Source organism: Kogia breviceps, chromosome 4 (assembly GCF_026419965.1).
Source record: "Kogia breviceps isolate mKogBre1 chromosome 4, mKogBre1 haplotype 1, whole genome shotgun sequence".
In the NCBI taxonomy this organism is placed as follows: domain Eukaryota; kingdom Metazoa; phylum Chordata; class Mammalia; order Artiodactyla; family Physeteridae; genus Kogia; species Kogia breviceps.
In genome coordinates, this window is record NC_081313.1 from 28,426,443 (window position 1) to 28,437,721 (window position 11,279).

The window sequence follows — 11,279 nt, forward strand, 5'->3', positions numbered from 1 at the left end:
TCCCATACCATGCTTCTCAGCTCAGCTTCAGAGAGAGAAGTTAATTTTAATATTATGACAAAGACAATATAATTTGGAAGGGAAGTTTGCTGCTTTGCTAATACCTCCACTTCTGTCAATTACCAACTTATTTACAAGTCAAAATATAAGTGGCTTGGGATGCTTTTATGGGATTGCCTCAGCAGAGGGACTTATCTGCACCTGGATGTCTGGAACGCCTTTCTGAATGTCCTTGATTGCTTACAAAACTAAAAATAGAACTACCATATGACCCAGTAATACCACTACTGGGCATATACCCTGAGAAAACCATAATTCAAAAAGAGACATGTACCAAAATGTTCATTGCAGCTCTATTTACAATAGCCAGGACATGGAAGCAACCTAAGTGTCCATCGACAGATGAATGGATAAAGAAGATGTGGCACATATATACAATGGAATATTACTCAGCCATAAAATGAAATGAAATTGAGTTATTAGTAGTGAGGTGGATGGACCTAGAGTCTGTCATACAGAGCGACGTAAGTCAGAAAGAGAAAAATAAATACTGTATGCTAACACATATATATGGCATATAAATACAAATATATATGGAATATATATATGGAATCTAAAAAAAAAATGGTTCTGAAGAACCTAGGGGCAGGACAGGAATAAAGATGCAGACGTAGAGAATGGACTTGAGGATATGGGGAGGGGGAAGTGTAAGCTGTGACGAAGTGAGACAGTGACATGGACATATACACACTACCAAATGTAAAACAGATAGCTAGTGGGAAGCAGCCGCATAGCACAGGGAGATCAGCTTGGTGCTTTGTGTCCACCTAGAGGGGTGGGATAGGGAGGATGGGAGGGAGATACAAGAGGGAGGGGATATGGGGACATATGTATATGTATAGCTGATTCACTTTGTTATACAGCAGAAACTAACACACCATTGTAAAGCAATTATACTCCAATAAAGATGTTTTTATTTTTTATTTTTTAAAAAGACCCATTATAATCCCCGCCTTTTCTTTCAGGCTCTGTGCATGTGCCAGGCACACAGAGCTAAAGTGTGGCCCGTGAGTCAGTCTCGGAAGAGCAGCAGACAATGTTCCCTTTAATATCCTGTGCAGTTCACAAGAGAGGTTTCCGGCTTAGGAGAAGTCCTCAGGAGCACTTACATGCTTACTGAATGAAGGATGAGTGAACCAAGGGTCGCAGCCTCCAACGGGTTATCTTCGTTCTCACTCTTTACCCCTCTGGAGGTCACATTTAGCCCCACGTCACTTCATGGATTAACAGGAGCAAGGATTTTGTGGGTGAACAGGTACCACATATCACGGCAGACCCTTGGCCAAATTCCTTATCAGGCGTCTTCCCCTCCAAAGTTCTTCTCCTTGTCAGTTGCCTTGTCTCGCCACTTTATCTTCCTTTCACTCTGCTCTAAATCCCCAAGCAGTCCCAAGCCATCCTGCTCTCCCTCAGCTTCTGTGTCTCACAGACTAAAATACCAGGCTGATATCTAGAGAAATAACCATGAGCGTTCCGCAAAGTATGCCCCATGGGGCAATCCCTCCCATCACATGCCTTGTTATAGGCAAAGCCGTTTCTTTGCCCCACAGAAACGGCTCCCTTTCTATGCAGGCACAGGGCTGCATGGAAAATGTGATCTCTCCATGCTGTTTCAGAAGCAATAAAGATTGACACATGGCTGCCCACTCAAAAGCCCAGCTGCCTCCTTCGCCTCAATTTCGGCTTTCCTTCCTTCAGGCAGGCACTTCCTTGGGTCTCCCCAAAGCGGGGGATGTCCTGTCCACAGAGCACCCAGGATCTGACTCTATCATAGAACTGATAACGGAAAACGGATTTATCTTTCTTCCTGAGCCCGCCCAGGCCGGTAGCTCATGGATGTCAAGAACTGTGTTTATTATTTTATTATTTTTTCTTCTATCTTCCTCATCCTTAATATAAATCTCAATAAATGGTTTTGAATAAATAAATGTATTGGGTGTCAGTTGCATTTAGAGGGAAGTTGGTAAGGATTTTTTTCTCTAATGGGCTCTAAATCATTGGCGTATGTGGTTGAGAGGGTAATGCCTTGTCTGTGTTGGGTGGTTTAGAACTTGATAATAATGGTGATGTGTGTTTTGATGGATTTCCAATTTTCAAAGTATTTTCTTATAAAATATTTATTTTATTCTTTTCCCAACACCGTGAGATTTCTGGATGGTATCACTGAGTTTGCAAATGCTTGTGGCTGTTCAACAGTAGAGATGGGGCTGGCACCTTGCCTTCTGAGTGTAAATTGGTGAAATCTTTCTGGTATTACATGTTAAAAGCTTTAAGAATGTAGTTACACTTTTTTTTTTAGAATAGTATACATAGTTGCCTGTCATTTTTATTTTTTCTCTTTATTTTTAACATTTTTATTGGAGTATAATTGCTTTACAATGGCGTGTTAGTTTCTGCTTTATAACAAAGTGAGTCAGCTATACATATACACCTATCCCCATGTCTCTTCCCTCTTGCATCTCCCTACCTCCCATCCTCCCTATCCCACCCCTCTAGGTGGTCACAAAGCACCGAGCAGATCTCCCTGTGCTATGCGGCTGCTTCCCACTAGTTATCTATTTTACATCTGGTAGTGTATATAAGTCCATGCCACTCTCTTCGTCCCAGCTTACCCTTCCCCCTCCCTGTATCCTCAAGTCCATTATCTACATCTGCCTCTTTATTCCTGTCCTGCCCCTAGGTTCTTCAGAACCATTTATTGTTGTTGTTTTTAGATTCCATATATATGTGTTAGCATATGGTATTTGTTTTTCTCTTTCTGACTTACTTCATTCTGTATGACAGACTCTAGGTCCATCCACCTCACTACAAATAACTCGATTTCATTTCATTTTATGGCTGAGTAATATTCCATTGTATATATGTGCCACATCTTCTTTATCCATTCATCTGTCGATGGACACTTAGGTTGCTTCCATGTCCTGGCTATTGTAAATAGAGCTGCAATGAATATTGTGGTACATGTCTCTTTTTGAATTATGGTTTTCTCAGGGTATATGCCCAGTAGTGGGATTGCTGGGTCATATGGCAGTTCTATTTTTAGTTTTTTAAGGAACCTCCATACTGTTGTAGATACACTTTGAATTGGAAAATACACTTCTAGAAATTTATCCAAAAGAAAACAAATGTGCAAAAACAATTTTGTACACACACAAAACATCCCCCTGTGCTATTTATAAAAAAAGAATATTGGGAAAAAAAAATCTAAATATCAAATTATAAAGGCTTATTTAACTGGATCATGGTATAGATATTCAGCAAAATATTATTTAATTTAAAAAATAATGTGATAAAACTTTTAATGATATGGAAATGTGATAGAAAGAAGATAACTGGGTACAGAAAGTGGATGTGTTTGACCTCAATTCTAATATATGTATCTCCACATGTGCACAGAAGCAAAACTGGGAATATGTATATGCACCCAGTATATTAGCAGTGGTTATCTCTGGGAGGATGACTCTAAAATTAAAAAATATTATTTTTGTAATAAAATAAAGTATTACTAAAATACCTAAATAAAATTAAAAGTTATTACTTTTATAATCGAGAGGGAAAGTCCCAATAAAATTTTTAACACCATTAAAAACAATCCCTTCATGGACACCTGGCGTTTTGGAATGTAAGTACATAGACGAAGTCCCCACTAGGGTGGGATACAGAAATTGGTTATATCTGTCATGGCACAATTTTCAGCTGTTGACAGCCAGCCTCCCCGTGTTAATTAGTGGTTGTGTCTGAGCACGTAACCCATCTCTCGGGCAATAAAGAGGGGTTTCAACAGTTCTTGATGTCCTGCTCACTTGGTTTTAAGAACTCCCTCCACTTCTCAGAATTCCATTAATATGTCCCTCTTAGGGTTATTTAAAATCCCCAGGGGCAACTAGCTATTATTTGCCATTAAGCTTCTGACAAGTGGATGAGAGGCAATTTCATGGAAAAACCCCTTGCACTGAGCCTCAGAAAAGGGCGTGGTCATCTTATTAAAACGGAGTTTGAGATGTTCAGCTGGGTTCTCTCTGGGAAGCTGTGTACTTGTTTTACCCCGGCCCCTCAGCTTCTGGTCATCCTTGGGATACAAAGCAAAAGGAATTAGAAGTTTAAAGTGTGGAAAAGAGGGAAAGAAGGTGGAGAAAGTGGGAGAATCTGGAAGTCCAAAGGGTGGTAAGGAAGAGGGGCAGCTGGCGGACTCAAGGGTTAAAGCCCCACTCTCTTGTCTATGGCCAGAAATCTGAGCATCTCTGCCACATCCTGAAACACTCCCAGTGCCAAAGTCTCTCTCTCCCCTTACGTTGCTCCATCTTGTACCGGCACATCCTGTCCCTACCTGATTTAATCACCTGTTCTCACTCTTGTACGATATGTTCTTTCAAACTTCTTTCTTCATTCAAAGCATCTGGGCTACTTACACAGCAAGATAATTACTTGTCTCTCTTACTGGCTTATATTTACTCTTTTTTTTTCTTCTTTCCTCTTTACTCAGCTTCCCTCAGGAGCCCTCTCTTAGCAGAAAAGCCACCTGTCCAATCAAAGGTGTAATGGCCAGCGATCTGAGCTGGGCTGGATCTGTGGGGAGAGCAAAAAGTACTCCCAGTGCAGACTCCTTGAGAGAAAAAGGAAGGAGGAATATAAGAACCAGGATTCACCCCTTTAAATGCATTTTCAGGAAACTTCAGGATGACTCTAGTTTAGTGGCTGGAACACCTATCCATCCGTCCACCAATCCATCCATCCATGCATCTTTCAAATGTCCACTGAGCATCTCTGATGCAGCAGGCATGGGCAGGACCCTGATAATTTAGTCTTGTGCTAAAGCAACCCTCCTAGTACTTAGGCTGGTAGAGAAGAGAAAAGCTAGTATAACATTTTAATGTAAATGACACAAGTATTAAGAAGGAGCTCTGCAGGGGCCATGAGAGCCAAGAGCAGGCAGATTTGACCTACTCATGGAGGTTGGGGGCTTCCCTGGGGAGGCTACCTGAGGAATGACGAGTAGAAAGTCCCTCTTCTTTCTCTATCCACAACCCTGTGTATAAGTGGGTATGCAGATGCTCCCGGTTGCTTCTCCAACAACCATTTCCCCTTTGTTTTTGCACACAGAGCCCAGTTTTGTTAGCTGGAAGCTGTCCAGTCCCAGGGGATGGGGTGTTATCATTCTAAGGTAACTGTGGTAATCTCACTTCCCATTTATCTGTGATTGGTTCAGGACTGGTTATTCCACCCAGTTCTAGACACTGAGACATGGCAGAAGTCTTCTGGGGTCTGCTGGGGAAGATGTTCCTCCCTGGTCAAAAGAGAGAGGGTGGAAGAGAAGCGTCCCCAGATAAAAAGAGTCTGGGTCCTTGGTTGAATTATGAGCTCCTAAAGCAAACCTGGGACTGGTTTTCTCAGGACTTCTTTGGTGAGTGTTACACGTCCATGGTTTAGTCTGCTTTTAGCCAGGCATCTGGCCTTTGGGGGATGATTTCATCCAAGTCTGGCATGGACAGCTCAGTGGTCTAATTGGTGAAACGGGTATGTTTTCAACCTTAGTGGCCTACGGATGGAAAAGGTGGACGTGAGTGACAACCATCAAGATGCTGCTGTGAAGGAAAGGAACAGAGGAGCTTGTGGCTGGGGTATCGCTTTATTGGGCACATTCAAAGTAATCATATCCTCACCATAGCTTTATCTGTTTGAATATCCTTTTGATTTTTTTCTTTTCCGTTCTCTGGACAATGGCAGATTTAGTGCTAGGAGTCATTAGAAGTGAAAGTCCAATAATTACTCTGCCTATCTGTTTTTTGATGTGCATGTTCTGTCCAAGAAAATACAGAATCTGATTGGTCATTTAGCCATGTATGTAAATAGCTCCCACGTTGTGAGACATTTTCTCAAATTTGAGGAAAGTCATAAATATTTGGCACCAACCACTGAAAGTCCTGTAAATGGACTAATCTGATTCAGTTTTCTGGATACTTTTCTAGCAAACCAAAGCCACCCGCATGTTCCAGGGTCTCCCACTGCAGACTCAGAGTTTTGGGAGCCAGGAAAACTGTTTCTTCCTGTGTCTCGGGCACAGGAAAACAGACTTGGCGGCTCTGGTGCCCAGGCTGTCATGCGCGCCATTTCCTCTTTACCATTAATGTCTGTCTGGGAGGGTCTTCCGGGAAAAGTCACATCCTTGTTCTCAGTCTGGTCCTTTGCTTGGCCGTTCGCAAGTGTTATTTGGTAATGAAGAGTCCACGAGACGGTCAGGGCTTGGGGCTGGACGTGAACTGAGGTTGCAGTATGATCCAGGTGGAGGTCACACACTTTGGGGCTGGCACACGTAGGGATCTTGCCAGGTACAAAATAACGCTCATTCACCTGAGAGGTGACGCAAGCTGCAGATAGAATTGGACAGTGGCTTCTAGAGCCGGTTTTGCCAATTCTCAGTCTGATTGATTTGGGCCTATCTCTTCCTCTTTCTGAGATGAATTTCTTTTAATAGAAACTGTCGAGATGGTCACATCTGTCTTGCTTTCCTCAGCCAACTATTGCGAGGATGAGATGAATTAATGTTATGAAAATGCTCCACGGGACTGCAAGTGCTATGTGAGTGTGAACCAGTGGTCAGTAAGAGGTGAATGCTCCCAGATCCTCCACATCTCTCTGACTCTTTGAGTGGAGGTCTAATTCCAGATGGAGAAGGTTCTCCTTTCTCCCTGAATGTCTTTTGATTTAGGAACTCCCAAGTATCCTTGCTTTAGGACTCTTGGTTACTGAGAGGCTGCCATGTGCCGGCATGGTGATGATATCCCTTTGGCTGGGGCCCAGTGACCCCTGTGTCCCTCTTGGCTCAGGATTCAGGACAGGGTCATTTGCTTCACAAGGAGCCACAGATGCCAGGGGCCATACAATGGAGGAAATGGGGCCCAAAGCCAATGCCGACCGCTCCTTTATTTGCAGGTGTCAACACCAAGAGCTTTGTGGTGGGGTGGCTTCATGTTTGCTCGGGGCTGGAGTCTGGGCAAAGCACACAAAATTTGCCTTTGGTGCCCTTTTGCTTTCTCTTTCGAATTCTCTTCTCTCTCCTACTCCTCTCTGTCCTTACCTCTGTGCAGAGGTAATTTCAGGTTCCCTCTGCTTCCCAGAACTCTGCGTTGGCAGTACTAGCAAAGTCAAGAGGAGTTCCACACAACAGAACTCCCTACGATGACGGAAATGGTCTATGTCTTCTTTGTCCAATACGGCAACCATAACCATATGTGACTGTCAAACATTTGAAATGTGGCCAGTGTGACCAAGGAACTGAATTTTTAATATTATTTAATTTCAATGAATTTATATTAAAATTACCACATGAAGCCAGTGGCTAGTGTGTTCGACAGTGCAGGGTCTGGAGTTCAATACCTCAATCATTTCAGTCCTTCCACTCCAATCACAACTAACCTGTCCTGCAGATGATGGATAAAGAAGATGTGGGACATATATACAATGGAATACTACTCAGCCATAAGAAAGAATGAAATAATGCCATTTGCAGCAACATGGATGCAAATAGAGATTATCATACTAAGTGAAGTAAGACAGAAAGAGAAAGACAAATACCATATGATATCACTTATATGTGGAATCTAAAATATGACACGAATGAACCTGTCTACAAAACAGAAACAGACTGCTGAACACAAAGAACAGACTTCTGGTTGCCAAGGGGAAGGGGGTTGGGGAAAGGGTGGAGTGTAAGGTTGGGGTTAGGGGGGACCTTCAAGATGGCGGAGGAGTAAGATGCGGAGATCACCTTCCTCCCCACAAATACATCAGAAATACATCGACACGTGGAACAGCTCCTACAGAACACCGACTGAATGCTGGCAGAAGACCTCAGACCTCCCAAAAGGCAAGAAACTCCCCACGTACCTGGGTAGGGCAAAAGAAAAAAGAATAAACAGAGACAAAAGAATAGGGACTGGACCTGCACCAGTGGGAGGGAGCCGTGAAGGAGGAAAAGTTCTCACACACTAGAAGCCCCTTCGCGGGCGGAGACTGAGGGTGGTGGAGGGGGAAGCTTCGGAGCCGCGGAGGAGAGCGCAGCAACAGGGTGCGGAGGGCAAAGCGGAGAGATTCCCGCACAGAGGATCGGTGCCGACCAGCACTCACCAGCCCGAGAGGCTTGTCTGCTCACCCACTGGGGTGGGCGGGGGCCGGGAGCTGAGGCTCTGGCTTCGGTTGGATCCCGGGGAGAGGACTGGGGTTGGCGGCGTGAACACAGCCTGAAGGGGGCTAGTGCACCACGGCTGGCCGGGAGGGAGTACGGGAAAAAGTCTGGAGCTGACGAAGAGGCAAGAGACTATTCTTTTGGGGTGCGCGAGGAGAGGGCATTAAGAGCACTCCTTAAAGGAGCTCCAGAGATGCGCGCAAGCTGTGGCTATCAGTGCGGACCCCAGAGATGGGCATGGGACGCTAAGGCTGCTGCTGCCACCACCAAGAAGCCCGTGTGCGAGCACAGGTCACTCTCCACACCTCCCATCCCGGGGGCCTGTGCAGCCCGCCACCGCCAGGGTCCCGTGATCCAGGGACAACTTCCCCGGGAGAACGCACGGCGCGCCTCAGGCTGGTGCAACATCACGCTGGTCTCTGCCACCACAGGCTCGCCCCGCACCCCGGCCTGAGCCAGAGCCCCCCAATCAGCTGCTCCTTTTACCCCGTCCTGTCTGAGCGAAGAACAGACGCCCTCAGGCGACCTACACACAGAGGCGGGGCCAAATCCAAAGCTGAACCCCTGGAGCTGTGCGAACAAAGAAGAGAAAGGGAAATCTCTCCCAGCAGCCTCAGAAGCAGCGGATAAAATCTCCAGTCAACGTGATGTACCCCGCATCTGTGGAATAACTGAATCGACAATGAATCATCCCAAAATTGAGGAGGTGGACTTTGGGAGCAACTGTACACTTGGGGTTTGCTGTATGCCAGTGACTGGTTTCTGCTTTTGTGTTTATCTTAGTTTAGTATTTAGAGATAAATTTGTTTATTGATGTGCTTACTCTTTTCCTTTTTTAAAATATATATATATATATATATATTTCCCTTTTTCTCTTTTTGTGAGTGTGTATGTATATGCTTCTTTGTGTGATTTGTCTGTATAGCTTTGCTTTTACCATTTGTCCTAGGGTTCTCTCTGTTTTTTTTTTTTTTTTTTTTTAGTATAGTTTTTAGCGCTTGTTATCATTGGTGGATTTGTTTTTTTGGTTTGGTTGCTCTCTTCTTTCTTTCTTTTTTCTTTTATTACGTTTTAATTTTTAAATTTTTAATAATGTTTTTATTTTAATAACTATTTCTTTTTATTTTCTTTCTTCCATTCTTTCTTACTTTCTTTTCTCCTTCCTTCCTTTTTTCTTTCTTCCTTCCTTCCTTCTTCCTTTCTTCCTTTCTTTTCTTCCTTTCCTCCTTCCTTCCTTTCTTTCTCTTTCTTTCTCCCTCCCTTTTCTTCTGAGCCATGTGGCTAATAGGGTCTTGGGGCTCCGGCCGGCTGTCACACCTGGGCCTCAGAGGTGGGAGAGCCAAGTTCAGGAAATTGGTCCACCAGAGACCTCCTGGCTCCACGTAATATCAAAAGGCAAAAGCTCTCCCAGAGATCTCCATTTCAATGCTAAGACCCAGCTCCACTCAACAACCAGCAAGCTACAGTGCTGGATACCCTATGCCAAACAACTACCAAGAAAGGAACACAACCCCACCCATTAGCAGACAGGCTGCCTAATATCATAAGGTCACAGACACCCCAAAACACACTACTGAACGTGGTCCTGCTCACCAGAAAGACAACATCCAGCCTCATCCACCAGAACACAGGCACCAGTCCGCTCCACAAGGAAGCCTACACAACCCACTGAACCAGCCTTAGCCATGGGGGGCAGACACCTAAAACAATGGGAACTATGAACCTGCAGCCTGTGAAAAGTAGACCCCAAACACAGTAAGTTAAGCAAAATGAGAAGACAGAGAAATACAACCTAACCTTACACCTACAGCAATTAGAGAAAAACAAAAATAAACCCAAAGTTAGCAGAAGGAAAGAAATCATAAAGATCAGATAAGAAATAAATGAAAAAGGAATGAAGGAAATGATAGCAAATATCAAGAAAACTAAAAGCTGGTTCTTTGAGAAGATAAAAAAAAATTGATAAACCATTAGCCAGAATCATCAAGAACGAAATGGAGAAGACTCAAATCAATAGAATTAGAAATGAAAAAGGAGAAGTAACAACTAACACTGCAGAAATACAAAGGATGATGAGAGATTACTACAAGCAACTATATGCCAATAAAATGGACAACTTGGAAGAAAAGGACACATTCTTAGAAAAGCAAAACCTTCTGAGACTGAACCAGGAAGAAATAGAAAATATAAACAGACCAATCAGAAGCACTGAAATTGAGACTGTGATTAAAAATCTTCCAACAAACAAAAGCACAGGACCAGATGGCTTCACAGGTGAATTCGATCAAACATTTAGAGAAGAGATAACACCCATCCTTCTCAAACTCTTCCAAAATGTAGCAGAGGGAGGAACACTCCCAAACTCATTCTACAAGGCCATCATCACCCTGATACCAAAATCAAAGATGTCACAAGGAAAGAAAACTACAGGCCAATATCACTGATGAACACAGATGGAAAAATCCTCAACAAAATACTAGCAAACAGAATCCAATAGCACATGAAAAGGGTCATACAACGTGATCAAGTGGGATTTATGCCAGGAATGCAAGGATTCTTCAATATAGGCAAATCAATCAACGTGATAAACCATATTAACAAATTGAAAGAGAAAAACCATATGATCATCTCAATAGATGTAGTAAAAGCTTTTGACAAATTCAACACCCATTTGTGATAAAAACCCTTCAGAAAGTAGGCACAGAGGGAACTTACATCAACATAATAAAGGCCATGTATGACAAACCCACAGCCAACATCGTTCTCAAAGGTGAAAAACTGAAACCATTTCCTCTAAGATCAGGAGCAAGACAAGGTTGTTCACTCTCACCACTATTATTCAACATAGTTTTGGAAGTTTTAGCCACAGCAATCAGAGAAGAACAAGAAATAAAAGGAATCCAATTCAGAAAAGAGGATGTAAAGCTGTCCCTGTTTGCTGATGACATGACACTATACATGGAGAATCCTAAAGATGCTACCAGAAAACTAGTAGAGCTAATCCATGAATTTGGTAAAGTAGCAGGATAGAAAATTA

At 43.3% G+C, this 11,279-nt stretch overlaps 1 protein-coding gene across 1 annotated transcript in view; it reads right to left on the bottom strand.

Annotated features, from left to right (window-relative positions):
• The window catches only part of PRLR (prolactin receptor), a 39,433-nt gene extending 38,169 nt beyond the window's left edge, over positions 1–1,264 (bottom strand). Inside the window, exon 1 of the mRNA XM_067033341.1 lies at positions 1,170–1,264. The gene's annotated coding sequence lies outside the window, so the exon portion shown is untranslated. The remainder of the gene's footprint in view (positions 1–1,169) is intronic.
• Positions 1,265–11,279: the final 10,015 nt, after the last annotated feature.